Raw genomic sequence first — 20,612 nt, 5'->3', positions numbered from 1 at the left:
ACAAAAGTATCTTTAAACAGTCCAGTCTGTCTTCTGAGCTTTGAGTTTCCATCACTTTTTAAGAATTGAATGCCTCCTACAGTGCTCTTTGCAAAGAAGACGAAAAAACAGTTCTTACCCCAGACCCAATGCTATCGTTTGTAAACAAGACATGGCGAAATAAAGGCCTGGGAGGGTCAAGGGGGTCAATGGGGGGAAAAAGGGGGATATCTGTAATACTTTCAACACTAAGGATGTAAAAAAATAATTAGGGCAGAAGGTACTATAGAGTGAAGGTCACGAACAGGGAATTCGAATGAACTTACTCCAGGGTACTGAGCAGAGGGCCGGTTTGAGGGCGCTGGCTGACGGGCTGAATCACACTGACTTTGGGAAATTAATGTAACTGTTCTGACTGTGACATTTAGGAAGGGGAAGTCACTTCCTCCTAAAACCCTCTTGCTTTGAGGTGATGGCCTAAAATAATATAATGGGACAATATTATTTGCTACTAATTTCTGGCCCTCAGTATCCTCAACCACTGTCCTCCCTCCTGCCGGTTACTGTCGGTACGCATCACTTCCCCATTTTTGCCCCTCCCTCTGTCAAACAAAGAAGAGGTAAACAGCAGGCTTAGGACTTAAATTTTGCCAAAATTCAGTATAAATATTGACAGGTGACATAGCTACACTTGATTTAGAAAGACCTGTGTTTGAATACCAGTTTTTACACTTATTAGCTATTTCAGCTTAACCAAATTATTGAGATGTCTTGAGGCCTCAATTTTCCCGTCTATAAAGTGGGGATGTTAACATGGCCCACACCTACACCTACACCTCAGAGGATTTCTCCCAGTTTCTCCACCCACTACCCACGGGACCACAACCAAATTACCTTTTAGGCCTTTCTAACGCTTATTTTCTCTCTATAAAAAGGAAGTAACAATAATACCAGGTTGGGAATAAAGAGAGAATGCACTTGGATTGCTCTCAGGAACTGTTCACTGGTACAACTGTGATGTCAAACTTCAAGCGCTCATTTTGTCTTTCGAGATGGCACCCTAATTACCGCAGGCCCATTTCCTTCGGCACCAGTGGCACATTTCACTCTACTAGTCTCCCTTTTAACAAATGTTGCAAATCCGTGTGACAGTTGGAAAATGTCATGATTGCGGTAAAATAAATTAAGGCTTGGAAGTGCTTTCTGCCAACTGCAGCTAAGACTGGTAAAAACTCAACATGAAAATCAGGAGGGTGCAGGGCTGCCCTACGTTCTTGGGAACTTCCAAAAATAATTTATTTTGTGATTATGATTTTTACATAAAAGCCAGCCTAACATTTTGTACGTCCACAAGAAGCCATGTAACAGATGATGTGCTTCATAGCTAATCTGCTACTGCCAGTTATTCAACAGAAAAATAAACCAGTCACGCTGCCACAAACTCCACTGTGAAGAAAACTCTGAAAGTAAAGAGGTGTTCTCGGTATCGCGTCTGTTGTCCATAACTGTTTTACTATTCGAATCTCTTACAAAACAAATCATGAAATTAGAAATAATATAAACATCCATGTTGAAATACGGCAACCAAGGATACTCGTTAATTCTATCCAGTGTGCTAATTCTTCCACTCAACATTACTTCTTCAAATATTGTAGCATTCTCCAGAGTTCATACTAGCAAATTCCCAGCCACCTAAAGACACACTAACATCTCTCTAATAGACTTTAGGGTAACAACCCTAAAACACACACAACAAAATAGTAATTCACTGTCCCCAACCGTCTTCCTATCTCCTCCCTCCGGCCTCGGTTCTCTGTCTTTCCCCCACCTCCAAAAGTCCTTCCACCACCCCAAGCTTGAAGTGACCATCTTTCTTATGAATTATGTATTAGATTAGTATGACACACTCTCTTTATATCTTCATGCACTTCTGAAGTCTTCTTTAATGCATACATCTGTTTTTCTTTGTTTTGTTTTGTTTAATTCCCTAAAGCACTTAGTTGGTAGTCAACGGTATTTGATAGATGAACAATGAATGAGTGGATTAAAGTATAAAACTCTGTATCGTCTGAATGTGAGTGAAGACAAGTTATGAAAAAAGTGATTTTAATTATGAGTTAGCCTTTAAAACTATGACATGCCCTTTATTATTTTAGAATTTATGTCTGATGCTCCCAAGGAAGTGGATATTGATTTTTTAGAATGGGACAACTTTGTGGATCTATATTTCAAATCAACATCAAGTTTCATGTTGCTCCGCCTCTACTTCATTGCAACACTGAGAAGATTATGAAAAATATCACCATAAAGTCATCAAAACGCATTCATATTTCTAATAAAAATTATATTCCTAAGTTTTTGGAAAGGTCTAAAAGGAGCAATCAAAATGATTGTTACTCTTGAGTTTACAATATAAAACGAAGTGTTTGAATTAGATAGAAATTAAGCAACATTTCAGGAAAAGGAGCGTATCTCTTACTAACAAACATTTAACAGAGCAATGTAAGTAAGCAATCCACTTTGTTCTTCTGGCGTTAGGATGGTGTGAGGAAGTAAAGAGAAGCGGCAATATGTTTTAGTGTCATTTAATTAGGAAAGTGTGATATTCTGTCATTTTATGTAACTAGATCTGCAAGGCACAGTCCTCAAGCTCTTACTCGGAATACTGGGAATCTACTGCTTCTGGTCTTCCAGGCTGAACTGGTTCTCGTAGGTAAAGATGTTGGCACCTTAGGGGGGTGGCTTGTCATGACATCTTTGATTGGGTTGCTCCGACTGCTTTTTTCCAGACCTGGGCTAGTGAGCTGAGAGCCCCCTGGAAAGGGTTCACCGGTCTAGATGACAGCAAGGACATTTGTGACTCATGAGGAGGGGTCAAAACATCAACGGTAACAGGGGTTTGGAAGAACCGTCATGGGTGACCTCGAGGAGCTCGGGACTTCAGTGGGGGAAGTCACTGCAGATGCAGTGGAAACAGGAGAGAAAGGGGACTGGAAGCGGAGCCTGGGGGTGGGACTGAACTGCGACAACCTCAGGCTGGGGCCTTAACAGGAGAGTTGTCGTGGGTGAGGAAGACAGTGGTTTCTTGAGATGGAATAGAGTCCTGGTGAAGATGCTGGGGAGACTGTTGAAATGACAACAAAAACTTCAGAACAGTGCATAAACTCAGCTGATAAAGCAGGGGCATGTTTTAAGAGGACTGACTCCAATTTTTATAAAAGGTTTACTGAGGGTAAAATGCTATCAAACAGCACCACATGCTACAAAAGCACTGTTCAATGAGGCAAGCTTTACTGTTCTCTTATTTTAAGAAATTCCCACAGCCACCCCAGCCTTCAGCAACCACCAGCCTCCTGATCAGCCACCAACATCGAGACAAGACCCTCCAAAAGCAAAAGACGACTCACTGAAGGCTCAAATGGTGGTTAGAATTTTTAGGAATAAAATATTTTTGACTACGGTATGCAGGTTGTTTTTTTAGACACAATGCTATTGCACACTTAACAGTCTACAGTATAGTGTAAGAACAACTTTCATACGCACTGAACCAAACACTTTATTCCTTTTATTGCAACGCTCTCTTTACTGCAGTGAACTGGAACCACACCCACAATATTCCAAGTATTCCTGTGTTTATGTCACCTGGATTTAAAAACAGCAAAGCCTTACCTATTTCTTAGTGGACAAAACTGGAAGGTATGTAAAGATATGGCACAATTTTTGGAAGGTTACTTCAGGCAATCTTAAAATTAAAATTAGGATGCATAACCCTTCTTTGTTGACATTGATGGCATCACTGATTTAGACTTTGCCAAAGATGATCTCATTTCCGGATGAAAGAAATCACACAGAATGGATTCATCTAGAAGAGTCAGACACTTGGCAATTGCTTTAGACAAGACCATCCTTCCCGGCGAGCAATAGAAAGTACAACAGACCACTGCAGGGCAATATTTCATTTTGTTTTGTTTGCGCTTACTGAAATTATAGCAAAAAGTTAAAAAATAAAATGCTTATTGCCAATTTTAAAGATTACCCTGGGCCCTTAAAAATCATAATTAACAATACATGGAAGTCTTGTCTGTCCAACCTATAATTATGTAAATAAATAAATAAAAATATTACAGAAAAAAATCACTACAGGAGACATAAAATTGATGGGAGAAAGGTAGACAGTGGGAGAAAGTGCCTGAGCGGTCACAGACCTCTGAAGAAACGACAGTTGACCCGAGTCCTGGAACACTCAGTCATCCCAAACTCAGACGTTTAACACAGTAAAGTATTATTTCTTGATCATAGAAAATACTCTATAGGTCCAGTAACTCCCCATCTGGCAAGTCTGCAAAACTGAGGCTCTGCCATCCCAAGCCAAGGATTCCTTGAATGTACGTGCAGAAAAGACACTAGTGAATCCTACATGGACTTCTTGCTGCCTCAGCCCAGAAGTGACATATGTCACTTTCCAGAAATTGTCACACAGCCCGCCCTAAGTACACACAGGCCGGAAACTGCAGGGGAACAGCGGAATGTTGGGTAAATGAAACAAAGGGAGCCACAGAAGAACATTTCGGGCAGAGGCAAGTCTGAGCGTAGAGTTTTCAAGAAACCGAGAAAAGGCTGAGTCTTGCTAAGCAAGGTGGCGAGGAGCGGAATGGGTGAAGGATAATTTTGGCTTCATTGAGGTTAAGAGAAATTGAAATAACACATTTAAATCATCAGGCACCAGAGGACCCAAATGAATCAGATTAATCATTTTTTTAAAACATAATTTTTTTTTATTACTCAGAGGGTCCACTCCTGTAACGGAAAAAGTAGCTTGGAACCAACAGGCAAAAGAAATAGGCTTTGCCATCCAAATACAGTTATTTTAAGACGTAACCCAGAAAACAGCAACAGCAGTTCATCTCAAATACAATGAACCTAGCTCTCCCAATAAGTATCAAAAGGTCAATTTTGTGTGTAACCTTCTTTACTACAAAAGGCCAGGTGGTTGTCATTTATCTGAGCAAATCAAAGTGAACAAAAGGATGGGTAGTGAAAAGGTCATTCCAAAGCTCCATCCCCAGGATGGATGCTTAATATATATTACTCCTCAAAGCGCCCACTGGAAAGCTGGATACTTTCAGGTTCTGAAACTTGCACTTGAAAAAACTGTTTTCCCCATCTACGACAGCAGTCACAGTCACAGGCCGGCTGTGGAGTACACCACTTTCCCAAGTTAGAGGTCTAAGCTGTAAGAGAAACACACGCCCTGCTCTCAAAAAGAGCAAAGTAATGGCTTTGACATCCAAGAGGCGCACAGTACGATTAAGTCAACCCTGACGAGGGGAAATATAAAAGCAGCTGATTACAATAGAAATGACACATCGACCCCAGCTTGCGTGTCAGGAATTTATGACTGGAGGCTGTCGTGACAATAAAACTCAGATCAATTCTTCCGTAGTGTCTCCCTCACTCCTTAAGAATTAATTTACTAAAGAAAGGTGTGGGTGTTTTTTTCCCCTCCCTGATTCTGGGAATCCATACAAAGTTCAAGATTCATTTCTGAACCATAGCATGCTAGCTTCTGGGTTAAGAAATTCTAAATGCAACATAATCCGTTTAGCCTTTTCATTTAGGGCACAGGGAGTGCAAGCTGAACAGTTAGGTAGTTTGTGACAGTCATTTGGAAGTTCTTCAAGAGGTACTTAAGTCTTCCTGGAGACGTAAGTGACTCAAAATCTGGCATTTTCATCTTGATCAATATTTTAAAAATATTTCTTTCCTTTAAGGGAAATGTGATTATTTTGCTATTAGCTAATGGAGTCATTTTCAGGTCAATGTTGGGAAACTCAAAAGTGGTTCTTTTGTAAAACGCTTCTTTGTGAAACAAGACATTGCTAATTATAATTTTCTAAGTCTCTGTTTGGAAAGTACTTATGACGTCCATTGACTAATCAGTGCAATAGAGTAACAGGTACTGTCACTTTTTTTCAATCCTTTGAGAAAGAAGATATAAATATTTTTAAAAACGAATTTCAATCCTTTTAATATTTTAAATCTGAAGAACTGTTTAAAAGCAGTGTAGATTACTCATGATTGATATAAACTGGCTTTCACCTGTACTTGGAATGGTGTGTTATACCACAAATATCAGAATGTAAGAAAATCAATGGTCATAACAGACTTGATGGAATAACTCATTCTTGGAGCTGGAAGGAACCAACCCTAGAGGTGACGTAGTTCAATTTTCCCATTAAAACAGGGTCAAAAGTGCTATGACTTTTCTGACAGATGATGATCTAGTACCCTGAAATATATATTGCAAAAGAACTACTTTTTAGCAAGGCAGTATTTTTCCCCAAAGATTTATAACACTGTTAAAAAGTTCAATATCCTATATGAAAACTTATATTCTTGGGCTCTTTTTGGACCATTAAAGTTAAATGAGACATTTCTAATCTCATTTACCAAAATTTCTTTAAATATATATTGTATATTTGAAACTTGTCTCACGTCTTCAAATTAAACAATTCCAGTCTCTTACATTATTGATTCATTCTTTATGCAAATGTTCTGGGAACGACACTGACATTTCATGATGAGAAATACAGTCCTGTCCTCATGTAACATGTTTTCCAGCATTCTTTCAATATCCCTCCAAAAATGTAAAATGAACACAATACTCGACATGAAATTTTATTAGTATAGAATTTGGTAGAATTATTTCTCTTAATATATTCTAAATTAACATGCATTTAAAAAATATTTTTTGTTTCATTTTTAGAACCACTCTGGTGTTGGACCCAATCAACAATTCCAGGTCTTTTTCACATGAACTTTGACCAAAAACAAGTGTCCCCTACTTACTTCTTTGAGTAGATTTTCTAAAATTTAAATTAAGAACTTCACATATTTAATTTTTCATGAATTATAGTTGTTTTTTTAACCTACTTTTCCTTGTGTGCAGAATTCTCTCTGACCCTCTGAACTTCCAACTAGCACGGGTATCTCTCCCCGTCTTGTCATTTGTGTTGAACTCCCAATTCCGTCCCCTTGACCAGGTCAATGCCATCTGATGGCGAAGGAAAGAATCAAGATGGTGAGTTGCCATACTTGCTAGAATCCAAGGCAAACCATAAAATCCACCAAGAGAATGCCTTTTGCCTTTTATATTCCAGGGCTTCCTCCATGCAGTGATGTGAAAAAACAGAACACATGAGGTATATGGACTTAGAAACATTCGGTTTATTTTCACAGGCTATATCCATATATCCACTGTGGGAGAAAACAGGTCTGTGGCACCTAAGAGGTTGGTTCCCTAGGGAGCGGAGTAGGAACACTTTCCTTTTTCAAGCTCTGCGAAGTCATGCTTTGTCCATCGTAAAAATTCATCCAAAACATATCCTCCCTAGACCTGCCCCTGAAGTAGTGTTTTGGATCATATGTTGATGAATCTTAATTTCCGTGCTTTGCATACACATGCTGCAGGAATGGGTCCCCTACTTGGGACAACTGAGAGAGATCCTTGCAGATTTCAGTCTTAGCCAGCCCCTCACAAAGGACGACTCTACAGCTGTCTTGGCTCATTCGATCGTGTGGGCCAAGAATGCTCCCAGGAACTCGACTACTTCTTTCTCTGTATCTTGTCTGCTTCACCCATCAGCTGGTACATATTTTTCTGACTTTATACCATGAGCCAAATTGCCCATTACTCCCCAGGAGTGTAGTCACTCCAGTGACTGACTACAGGGGGTGGCATGTCTTATTCTATTGAATTGAATTGGTCTCTGCTACTTTTCAATCAGCTTTTCTCTCCATCAATAATAAACATAAAAAAAATGTAGCATAAATTATTACTCAATCCACTGAATGCTACAGTTTTCAACAAAACACATGCACGTATCCTTTTCGCGAACCCTAAGTAAACAGCTATAATTTATTTTCCCAAATCATTACCTACTTGCCTCAAAAAAATGAGATGATTAACTTAGCAAATGTTACTCTAGTTTAAACGTTATATTGATCTCAAAAAAGAGAGACCAAATACCATATTTTAATTCAAGTTAGAAGTCACTGTAAACTCATCAGTCTAAGGAACATACACCCCGGACATTAGCAAATACACAAAGCCAATAAGAGTTAAATGCTACCCTTTAGCAATTCTCTTGCTAGCATTTCAGCTTGAACTTACAGTAACATTTATGATAAGCCACCCCAGACTGCTGACTTAAAACATTTAATTGGGAAAGATGCAGACGTACCTTCAGAGGATAACATACCAGATCTGGCAAGATTTTCTTTAGTGCAAACAAAAGGAGAGGAAGACCAAGTGAAATGTCATGGAAATAATGCCCTCTTACTACAGAAAGACCTCTTAACCCTTTCAAATGAACAGTAGCAAAAAGAGAACAAGAAATCGTAAATTTCCAGATGTATATTTTATTATTATCTATTGATACACCTTTTGATTCAAACAATAATTCCTTTAGGAATATCACGCTTTGAAAGGGACTGTGTCTTCAAAAGAACCTTGTAAAGTGAAGCTCCAATTTTCTCAGGAAACAGTAAGTCACAAAGTATATACGGAGCTTGCTGAAGGTCGCCGAACATCTCTAGTTAAAAGATCTGATTTTATTCCCATCGTCTTTCCGTTGCAGTTTTGACAACTCTGATCTGTTCCTAACAGGACGCTGGAGAGCCCCAGGCCACAAGGCAAAGAGGATTGTCACCCTGCGATTCCACCCTGAGCCCCCATCTCGAGAAATGACCTGTCCTCCCGCACGCCGACTTCCCTCTCCCTTAGCACAGCAGGCCAAGGAACTGCCTGTCATTTAAGTGACTCCAAAGAGATTCATAAGATACACTGGTAACAAGAAAATATCAGGAAATATCTTAAGGTAATGAACAAAATTAAATTAATGGCAAACTTTGGCAATTGCCCTGAGAAGGCAGTTGGCTTGGCCTTTTTGGAAAGCACTTTGCTGGCAGGTTTCAAGAGCGTCACCAGCGCGCACGTCCCCTGGCCCAGCGTGTCCACGTTACGACTCTGCATTAATGAAACAACCAGACACACGAGCGAGATTCACAAAGTCCTGCCTAAGTATGGTTCATAATGGTGAAAAACGGGAGACAATTTGGTTAAACAAACTGCAATGGCCAAAAGGTAAAATAGTACATGACCATTAAAATTATGTCTTCAAAGAATTCTTAATGACATTAGAAAATGTCAAGGATATAACAACATAAAAAAACAGAATAAAATATATACACACGCACATATATATATATAAATCATATATAAAATTACATATGTGATAAAAATAAGACTTGGAATGATGTTTACTTTGGGATGGGGGATGAAGAGAGAGAGAATGGGGGAGGGCCAATAAAATTAATTTAATATTCTGCATTAAGGGCAAAAGAAAAAAGATCACTGTAAAGAATGACCCCAACTATATGTCTATATTTATATTATCTATATCTACATCTATATCAGTATGCCTGAGAGGAAATACAAGAAAGTTTTATCTTTAGAACATGAATTTCAATTCTTTTAAATTTATTTTTCCCCAACTTTTCTATAGGAGTTTCTATAACTGAAAAAAAAAGGAAAATATTAGTTCTTATTTGATGCCTCTGAATCGGTCAAACTGTCACCATAAAAATGTGTAATTTAGAAAACAAAAACTATAGAGGAATAAAGTAATAACTTTTGGTGTTTCAGGAAGCAGGCATATTTGTGCCCATTATTTATATTATATATTACACGATTCTACAGGATAAAAGTGGCAAGGATTAGTACTTGCCTGAGATAAAAGTATTAATGAAGCAAGTTCTAGGAGAAATTCTGCGTATAAATAATTACAATTAAGATAAATAATAGTCAGTTAAACAATTAAGAAATAATAGTAGTCATTTTTAATCTTAATTATAATTATTTATACATACTCTTAATAAAATTTCGGAAACTTAGAAGCAGTTTCTCTAAAAACAAGTGAATACAGCATTAGAAGAATCTTTTGTTAAATGGAAACATGCTTAATTGTTGCTGTTAGAGCTAAAGTAGTTCTCTGTTTCAGTGGCCATTAGAGTAGCTCAGAGGACAATTTTAAAAATCGGATGTGTGTAGTCATTCCCATCAGCAATGATCTAGAACGATAAAAGTCCAAAAGTCCAAGGATCCAAAGCTGCGTGGCACTGTAACTGACTTCAAATTGGCCTATTTAACTATTTAGGCTGCAAAATTCATTGAGATTAGGATTAAGAATACAGTGACAAAGTTTGCCACCTGGTGGTCAGTGTGATATAAATCAGCTGTCTTCCCTTAACGTGTTTCTACGTCAGAATTTTGAAGTAGGTCTAAAACTGTGAGGACAATTTTGGGTACTAAATAAATTCATGGATAAAATTAGAGCCCTGGCAAAGAAAAAGTGAATTCTGTGATTTGGTCAGATAACATCTGTGATGGGTTGAACAATGCCCCTTCCAGGGAATTGTTCCCAATATCCAGGTCCTAATCCATGGAATCTGTGAAAATAATTTTTTATGGCAAAAGGGATTTTGCAGACCGTGACCAAATTAAGAATCTTGAGATGGGGAGATTATCCTGGATTATCCAGATCAACCCTAACTGTAGTCATAGCATCTTTATAAGAAGGAGGCAGAGGAAGATGTGACTGCAGAAAAAGGCAGAGGCGGTGTGATTACTACAGCAAGGATGTGACACTCCAAGCTCTGAAGACGGAGGAAGGGGCCAGGAGCCAAGGAATGCCAGCAACGAGCTTTAGGAGCTGGAAAAGGCAAGAAGAATGGATTCTCCCTGGAATCTCTGGAGGGGGTGTGTCCTGACACCATGATTTCAGGCCTATAAATCTGACTTTGGACTTGGGCCCTCCAGAACTCTAAGAGAAGAACTGTGTGTGTTGTTGTGAGCTAGTTGTGGCAATTTGTCACAGTAGCCATAGAAAACTGATACAACAGCCAAGTGGGAGGACCCAAGGCTGAGTGATACAGGGGCTGTAAAAATAGGTTTGGGAAATGAACTCTTTCCACTGACTGATCCTGTAGGTCAACAAACAATGCGTTATTACCCAAAATGTTCAAGCATGAAAAAGTTGCCAAGATTATTCAGAAAGGAACCAAACAGAGTGCACGCACCATCTTTTCTGTCTAATCCGTGTGATCTAAGTAATTTTGAGGAATAGAATAGTAAATGTATTTTACTCTACAAGTGTTTTGCGGTCTCTCCCTTAAAGCATCAAAGAAACCTTAAAGGACATGCATACTTCACTGGCCTATATAATGTGATATATTTTAAATTCTTAAATATTAACCAAAGCAAGAAGTTAGCCTGTGGTGGACAGAGTTACAGTTAAATGAAGCTTGAGATAAAATTCAGCAAGTTCAATAAGATGAAAAGGTATCCCTGGTCTAAGAAGTAACACGCAGCATATTTCTTCCCTTGATCTAACTGTCTATCCCTGTCAAAAATATGCTGCTTTCTCAGTTCCTCCAGCTTCAGGGCTTGGGATCCTGAAAGGAAAGTGATCCAATCTCATTCTTCGGTAAGTGTGTCTTGGATATTCCTGATATTTTGTTTTTCTATGCAAATACTGAAGTTTTTTAATAGTCTATCTAAAGCCTGTTGCAATGGGAATTTCACTAAACCTGTACATCAATGAGTGGAGCCGATAACTTGACTACACTAAATCTTCCCGTCCTGAAGATATTTCTCGCCATTTAGCTGGATCTTCGTTAATGTTTCTCAATTAAGCTTCATAAAACTTTATACTTTTATCACTTTATAATTTTCTACATAAAATTTCTGTACATCTGTAAAAACCATTCCTAAATAATTTATAATTCTGTTGCCTCTATACATATTTTTTACAATTTGTTGCTGTTTGTTGCTTGTGTCTATAAATATGAAATTTTCTTTTGTGTATTTAGTTTCTTTCTGGTTACGTGCTAACTTTTAATATTTCTAATAATTTTTTTCCATAGATGCATTCAGATTTTCTATGTGGATAATTACATAAGCTGTAAGCAATGAAATACTTGCTTGTGATCTGTGTATCTTCTCATCTTCTTCTTGAATTAGTGCACTCAGTATAATTTTAAATAAAAGTGGAAACAGCGGGAGCCCTTCCCCATTTCTCATTTTAAATGGTGTGCTTTGCGTATTTCCCCACTGAGTTTCCCACTTGCTGTAAGGTGGACTTCTGCAGATAAATTGTATCTGCTAAGGAAGGTTTTTGGGGTTTTTTTTTTGTATTTCCAGTTTGCTAAGATTACGTTTTAAATCACAAAAGATGTAGAATTTTCTATATCGAGATAATCATACAATTTTCTTCTATAAACATGATAAACACAAATATTCAGAAGTTGGCAGCTGACCGACACGAGAAGCAGTGACCATGGAGGTGAAGGACCAAAGCCCCACAAAGGCACGGATGCTAAGGACAGAGAGCTCTAAACAGGAGGGACGGCCCTGCTCCCGGTTTTTGTCCCTGACCTTTCAGGGCCTGGGAGGCGCAGTCAAAGCGCCTCTTTTCCCCTTGATAGCGACCTTACTGGCCTTAGCAACACTTCTTTTTTTTTTAATGCATCTGCTCTATCGGATTCATGCACCAGTATCTTCAAACATAGTTTGGCAACAGGTTTCCGCTCCCCAGGGATTTACTCTACTCCATAAATCATTTCCGTTTTCTTGGCCCTTTAATTCTCTTGGCCCCGAACTGTTCTCGCCCTTTGGACGACAGGGGCGGACAGCAAGGCCGTGGCTCTGCTCGCCCGGTAATCGTCCCCCCGAGAGGGACCTGAACGCCCAGCCGGCTGTGGCTGGCTGCCTGCGGCCCGAGGGGCACCTCTCAGGCTGCGGGAGCGCTGGGGCCCTTTCCCTAAAGGACGTCCCTTGTTGCCCACGCGAGTTAGTGTCATCATGATTCCTCATTAAAAAAACAAACACGCAAACACCCACCAAAAAGGAAGCGGACACTGCACCAGTGAGACCGTGGCGTGGGTTTGCAGCTGCCCACACTGGGCGGCTGGGCAATGTTTATGTTTTCGGTTAAAATCTGATTTTTATAACCTGTCACTTTCTGAGTGCTCCTCGGCCTATTTAACATGAGGATGCTACCGATTAACCTCCCGATGAAAGAGGAGCTCTCCTATCTCAAGTCAGCATCTACGAACTGCCAGATTTCACGGGGAGCGGGCGCTTCTGCCAATGAGCACAAGGGGAGCGACGCCGTCTGGGCGCGTCTTGACCGTCTCCTGCCCCCGTGCTGGCTATCGCGCGGGTCCTGTGCACAGAGCACTTCCCTGGATGTGCTCCGCTGAAGGTCCTTTTGACATAACCTACCGAAAACAGCACTGGACGGAGCAGGGCTGGTAATGGCCATCCCTGGGCAGCGGCTCCTACATCGCCCTGGGCAGGGCAACAGCTACAGCACCCCTCAGGCCCCGCTGACCCCCGGCCGCACCATACGCTGGGAGGGTCCTCGCGCTGAGAGGTCTGCGTGATCTCTGCCCCCGGACACTCGGGCCTCATCTACGGCAAGGGCAGTCAGGCTCACCCAAACTCGGAGGACTCACGGTGGCACAAGTCCAGTATTTTACCTGAACATTTTTTACTTAATTTTCCCCTTTTAGAGTAGTTATTTTCATAGCATTTAACTAATTGAATTAATATTAACTTGGTAACCTCTACAACCCCTGTCCGCCCCCTCCCTCCCTCCCTTTCTTCCTCTCTCTCATAATGGTTACTCTGGTAGTATAGTGAGGCTGGGTCCATTTCTCTGACTGTTTTGCAGCCAAATATACAGCAACCATGGAAATAGCCGTAAAAAGTTCATTCCTGTTTCTCTATCACTACAATGAGTTGCTCAACAGCAATGTAACAAGAGCATACATCGAAATCCTCTGTCTGGAATGTTAAGCTCTACTCAGTGGGTTTCAAAAGGGAAAGCGGGACAATTTAGAGTTCATCAATTATATCACATTAAATTAGCTTCCATCATTGCCTTGGCTCGACAGCCTTCATCTATTTTAATTTACAACAAAAAGGACGGCCAAGTACAGGATAGTGGCAATGACACGGTCCAAGAGAGTCTTTGTCTTCTTAGTCATAAGAACCATTAAGATGGTATCAAAGTAAAGACCTCTAACTCAAAGGAAATTTCAAAATAGCATATAATATTCATTAAAAATGATTATAATTCTATATCTAAAACACTAATAGTTTTTCATTAATTAAAAAAAAATGAGCGCAGCCAGCGGGGCTCAGTGGTTGAGCGTTGACCTCTGAACCAGGAGATCACGGTTCGATTCCCGGTCAGGGCACATGCCCGGGTTGTGGGCTGGATCCCCAGTGGGGGGCGCGCAGGAGACGGCCGATCAATGACCCTCTCATCACTGATGTTTCTTTCTCTCCCTCTCTCTCTGAAATCAATTTAAAGAAGGAAGGAGAAATGATATGCTTGTATTGTAAAGTACCAATTCCCACTGCATGGCAATGTTACAACCAGTTCTTTACACACTCACCATTCCATCCCCTCACATCTGTGGTCAAGTAAAGCCTTCCAGGGCCCACTGGCTCCTACACGTACTAGCGTGACCTTCACCCGTAACCTCTAGTACAACAGGCGTGTAGGGTTCACAGCTCCTGACTGCAACATGCACACTGTCAGCGCCATGTGGCAAGTTATTGCGCAAGTCCCCAGACCGTCCTGCTCGCTGACAATCATTCCTGAACTCCTGCTCCAAGAGCTCAGCAGTGAAGCAGCCGGTCCGGCTGCAATGAGATCCTTAAGGCCCAGAGGCCCCGTCGGACACCTGTCAGCTGCACACACCATTAACAAGGAGTTCAGCTATCTGTTCACAGCCGAAACTTGCTCTACGGTAATTGAGGGGAACGGTGTTTTCTTCAATTGTTCCAGAATTAGGAATTTCAATTTTATTATTTATTCCATTCTAGGGAAGTCTCAGAATGTTACAAATCAAAGGTGCTTCGCTGGTGAAGTTCAGTCTTTTATACGCATCACTCAGTAAGGTGCTTGGATAACTTGTATTCCAAATGCAGCAGTCTGGGTTTCTACCAATTCTGGAAAATGTCCACTAAAAATAGGAAGAAAATAATTTGGATAGCAAGCCTATGGGTGTGAAACGTGCATTAAAAGACTCACTTGAAAGTGACCTTAAAATTAATCAATCACATATTTGGCCTGTGCTGGTTTGGTCAGTTGGCCTGAATAGTCTTCATTTTACAAACGCTCATTTAGCATCTGCTAGCACATCGTGCAAGCATCATGCTAGGTATTAGGGCTGAAAGATAAATGAGAGAGTTTCTGCCATTCAGACCTTACATGTCAAAAACAGAATTTCATTATTGCCGCAAAAAATGCAGATTAATGGAGGTTAATGGCAGCTCCTGCCAAATCCCTCCCATTCTCTTATGGGGACACGGACACAGGGCAAAGCTTTTATATTTAGAAAAAGTGAATGAGTTTTTGAAATGGGCATACCTCAAGAAAGGGTCACGCTGGCATCCTCTACAACAAAGTCTGGGAAGGAGCAGTATCTTTTGCTCTAAAGGAAGCACCTGCTGTACTGCATGTTCTCTGCCTCAAAAGGCAATGCTCTGTGTCCGGCCAGTGTGGCTCAGTGGTTGAGCACTGACCCAGAAACCAAGAGGTCATGGGTTCGATTCCCAGTCAGGGCACATGCCCGGGTTGTGGGCTCGATCCCCAGGAGGGGGCATGCAGGAGGCAGCAGATGTTCTCTCTCATCAATGTTTCTATCCCTCTATCCCTCTGCCTTCCTCTCTCTCTAAAGGTCAATAAAAACATATATTTTTTTAAAAGGCAATGCTTCGTCTTCAACATTCAAGCATGTGGCCACAGGTTTATTTCCTGGTGTGGCACGGCATTAATAATTCAAAATCAACACAATTGCACTTCCTCCTGAGGAAACAGAACAAACGCTATGCAAATGAAAGTTATGCAAAGAACGTTGTCTAATTACTGTTTTTCTCCTGGTGATGCCTTACAAGATTAGCACAAAGAGTAAATTATAAACACTGCTCTAATTTTTCCAAACTTCTAAAATAAACTATATAGAGCAACTCAATGTGTAAAAGTGAAATATTATACCTCATATTTGGCAATCATTTATTTTTATTTGTAATAACATTACATAGGCTTTCATCATTGTGCGCTTAGTATGTAAGAAACCACTGCTTTAAGAAATGTTGAAAAACTAAAGAAAATGCTGATAATTAAATTAAATGCAAAATATAATATAGCCAGAAATTGCTTGGGGGAGCTTAAAAAAGCATCAAAAGCCTAGTTTTATTTATATATATATATGACAAGCCTTAAAAAAAATCACCAAATTATATATGGATGGTGTCCAAGGATGATATTAAATTGTTGCTGAAAATAGGGATATTTTGTAAGATGCTTTCAAATTTAGTAACGATCTCATATGTCTACAAAGACTATCTCTAGTTAAAGGTATTATGTCACATGCAAATCTAAGCTTTCCTTCCTTTACAAGTGATTTGGGCATAAGACGAATTCTCTAAATAGATCTAGTTCCCAGCATTATGGATTCAGGGACGAGTGATGATGAAAATAATTTTAGCTATTCACGGAATGCTAGTATGTTCCAGAATTTTACCAAGAGTCTTGATGTATTACCTACTTTTATTTTAATAACAATCCAGGAGGTAATTACCATTGGTATTCCCATTGTACAGATGAGAAATGAAGCATAGAGAGGTTAAATAAGTTGTCTTAGGTCACATAGGCAGCAAGTGTCAGAGTTTATATTTAAAATATCAACTGGGTCACCTACAGAGGAGTTACAACTTTATGTTGCTATAAAAAGGTATTTTTAAAAACCCCAAATATCACTATTTCCGTATAACTCCATAGAGGATATCTTAATCAAAAGCAATTAGAAAGAAAATATTTCGTTGGAATTCATTCAGCTTTATGATAAACTCTTTATTACCCATATGTGCCTAGCTGTAGAGTGGAAATGTAGCCACAGGCCAGTGTCCACCCACGGATTGAGTGGGAATCACTGGTGTGTTCCAGGTAGTTCTATCTGTTGATAGCTGCCCACTGAAAAGTACTGTACGAGAAATATTAGTGTGGAATACACTGTATTTAACAAGGAGCTATATATCAAACAAAATTACTAGGGAAAACTGAGGAAGAAGATGAACATTTAAGTAAAATATGCTCACCACCTGTGCGTATGACATCTACTTAATTTACCCAAGACAGTCGTGAACATACAGTCATTCCAGCTTTTACAGATGAGGAAACTAAGATTCGGGACGGTTAGATAATTAACCCAAGGTCATTGAATATAGTACGTAGTATAATTTTTCTCAGAGAATTTTTACTCAGGAGCTCATATTTTAAGGTGAATTATACTTAATTATGAACAACACTGGACCCTATCTGAATGATGACATATTAATATTATTTCTTCATATAAATATCCTGGCCCAAAGGACTTAAAAAAAACAAACAACAAAAAAAAACACCTTAGAGATATAAAATTGTTCGGAGAAAATCAAAACAAAAGCTGTAAATTTTTTAAAATGTTTACTTGCAATACATTACACACACACACACACACACACACACACACACACACCACGCAATCCTCACAGTGGGTGACTAGGAAAATGGAAAAACGTCCCCTGCTGTGTTTCATACTCAAGTTGTAACATATTCTAAAAATGCAGTTATTTTGGAGGGCCCAAGATAGATTATTTTCTTAGAAATGTCTTGTTAGTATATAAATATTATATAAAATATACTAAGGAATCACTATATTGCCAAGTAGCAGGAAGTTTAAAATAAAAACCTCTAGCCAAAACAAAAAACCCCAAAAAACAACAATATGTTTTATAGAAATTACCAGGTTTCTAAAAAACTTTCCCTTCAATTAAACTACTACGTAATAATTAACACAGGTTTACAATATCTAAACAGGGAAATAATTATCATGAACAGTATACTGATATTATTCCTAGAAGAGCTTATGACACATTATTAGACAAAACTGTATGTATCCAATATCTTGATAAATATCTCAGAACCTAACTGGACTAAGACACAAAGTGGTCAATGAAAATTCTCTTAGGTAGGATTTATATGCTATGTCTGTGTCTATATGCTTATAAAATTTACAGTAAATATTTTCAGAATACTGATGTTTATACAAATATCAACCTAGTTATTTGGTTACTAGGTTCTACAATTCCCTGTGACCTACCTGGGTTACAATTATTTGCACTCTCTGTGTTTTGGGAGGTAAATCTGGGTTGACTTTTCCAGTGCTACAACTTATTCATTACATAATCTTAGTCGAGTATTTTTAGTGGTAAATGATCTAGTTAGTGGGGTTGTGAGATTAAATGAGTAAATAAATAAGCTGCTTGGAGTTGTCAGCTGCCAACTGCTATGTTCTGTCCTTGGGGGATTTCTAGTGGTGGAGGCACAGAAACATAAAGGTAGTGAATCAGCCAGCTCCTCTCACACAGTACCCTTCACCAGGATATCTGTTCTTATAGGTCGAGTACTTACTATAACATAGGCATATTTCTAGGTAGTTTACACGTAGTCACTCATCTGGTTCTCACAACATATGAAGTATATATTCTTATTTTTCTATGTAAAAGATTAGGTAACAGAGACGCAAGTAGCTGGCGAAAGAAAATATACCCAGCGATTAAGTTGTGCAGCTAGAACTCTCTTTCTATCAAAGAGAACAGAAAGAAAACCAAACAGACGTCTGTTCTCACAGCTGGAGTAAGAACCAGCGTGAGAGTCTTAGACTGTCTAAAAATATTATTACAACAACCAAAGGCTGCACACAAAGTCCACGCCTCGTTGGATTATGAGTCCTTCACTCTCAGGCATTGCCTTACATTTCAGGACTAATGTATGGTAAGCCTCCCTGAGGCCAGAAATACCTACATTTCTTGTACATGTCACCTTTCTCCTTAAATAGCACAAAACAGTTACCACAACGGTGGTTCTCAAAGGAGGGGTGGGTGGGGTGGCGGATTACAATACCATGGAAGTATTTTTTTAAGAACACATACATTCACCACGCGGGGATGGGTGAGAGCGAGGCGGGGGGAGTCAGAAAACGATGTGTGCAGTTCGTGAAGCTCTCTCTCCCCAGCTGCCTGTGATGGTCACTGCTGAGCCGGAGTCAACCAACACCCCCCCAGCGTGGTTCAATTCAGGGCCCGATACCAGCAGCCTCGCATCGCAGCCGGGGGACAGCACGCAGGAGGAGGTCAGCATGTGGCCTCTGCAGCCGGGCCGCGTGGGGTGCATACCAATCCTGCTACTTGCTGGGTGACCCTGGGGCCGCTGCTGGCCTTACTGCCGTCAGTTTACTACCTCGCGGGATTATCATGAGCAATAGCTGAGAGAATGCATGTAGAAATCCCCAGCACGGCACTTCTATGAATGGCATCCTTCTCACAGCTCCTTAATCTGTCCAATAGTTGAGATATGTAAGATGAACTATAACAGCTCACTTACCTTCTACCTGCTTACTTTCCCTGAAACCACCATAGATACAGTAGAAGGAAAAAAATCACAACCCAGAAACGAGCTCAGTATCGACTCCTATCAGACACGGATGCTCCACGCGGGGCCCTCCACTTAGCGGGTGCAGTAAGCTCTCTGACACCCCACTCCGCCAATCTACCCTCTGTCTTCTCCCCTAGCTCCCCACTGCCATCCTTTATCTTAATTCTTCCCCACTTCTCTACATGCTCCTTTCCCCTCGACTTAAGTTTGCCTTTTCTTTAACTTTTTTTAAAACTTCATTTTTGAGTTTTAGGGTCACAGAAAGATCTAGAGGATAGGACAGAGATTTCCCATGTACTCTCTTGCCTTCAAACATGCAGAGCCCCCCCATTCTCTCCCATCAGAGCGGTACCTGTATTACAACTGATGAAGCTACACTGCCACATCCCAGCACCTTTCCCTTTAAAAATATATTTGACACGACACACACCGGCACATTTTAAGCTCGAACCCTCAGGGCTGTGTTCTCACTCTGTGCTTACTAAGCCACAGGTAGGTCTGAGTACACACGGAGAAAGGGGCAGATCTCCGTCTCCCACTGCAGGTCACGTATAATCAACCTGCCACTCTTTTCTCATTTGCAAAGTGAAACTGCAGGAGGAGTAGGATTATTTATTTAACTGAGTACATAATTTTACAGAAATCTGCATACACTGTCAAGCCAAGCTATTGTTCACTAAATATATACTTCTTCAGAAATATTTTTTACTATCTTCTTGAATAGATCAGTCAACCTGTGTTCTATCCTTAACAAAAAGTTTAATATTTTTTAAACGGGTTTTCATTCCAGCCACGATTTCTTGGAAAACCTGCTTTCTTCAGTGTTTATAACAATGATACATGACAACAACTTTTCCTTACTGTCACTGCGGGTGGTTTCACATGCTAGAGTAAATTTCATCTGAGTTAAAAAGTAGCCTTAGGAAACTGTAGTTAAGTGCACTGTTAAATTTTTGTTATTGGTTAATAATCACTGAAATGACTTTTCTTTCAAGAAATATTTTCTTTCCACAAAGACTG

The 20,612-nt window shown here is 39.9% G+C and overlaps 1 protein-coding gene across 1 annotated transcript in view; it reads right to left on the bottom strand.

The window, feature by feature from the left end:
• ATRNL1 (attractin like 1) overlaps window positions 1-20,612 on the bottom strand; it is a 350,792-nt gene that overhangs the window by 160,648 nt on the left and 169,532 nt on the right. The gene's annotated exons all lie outside the window — the stretch shown is intronic.

This window comes from Miniopterus natalensis, chromosome 14 (genome assembly GCF_054644295.1).
Source record: "Miniopterus natalensis isolate mMinNat1 chromosome 14, mMinNat1.hap1, whole genome shotgun sequence".
NCBI lineage: Eukaryota > Metazoa > Chordata > Mammalia > Chiroptera > Miniopteridae > Miniopterus > Miniopterus natalensis.
This window is presented reverse-complemented; position numbering and strand designations above follow the sequence as displayed.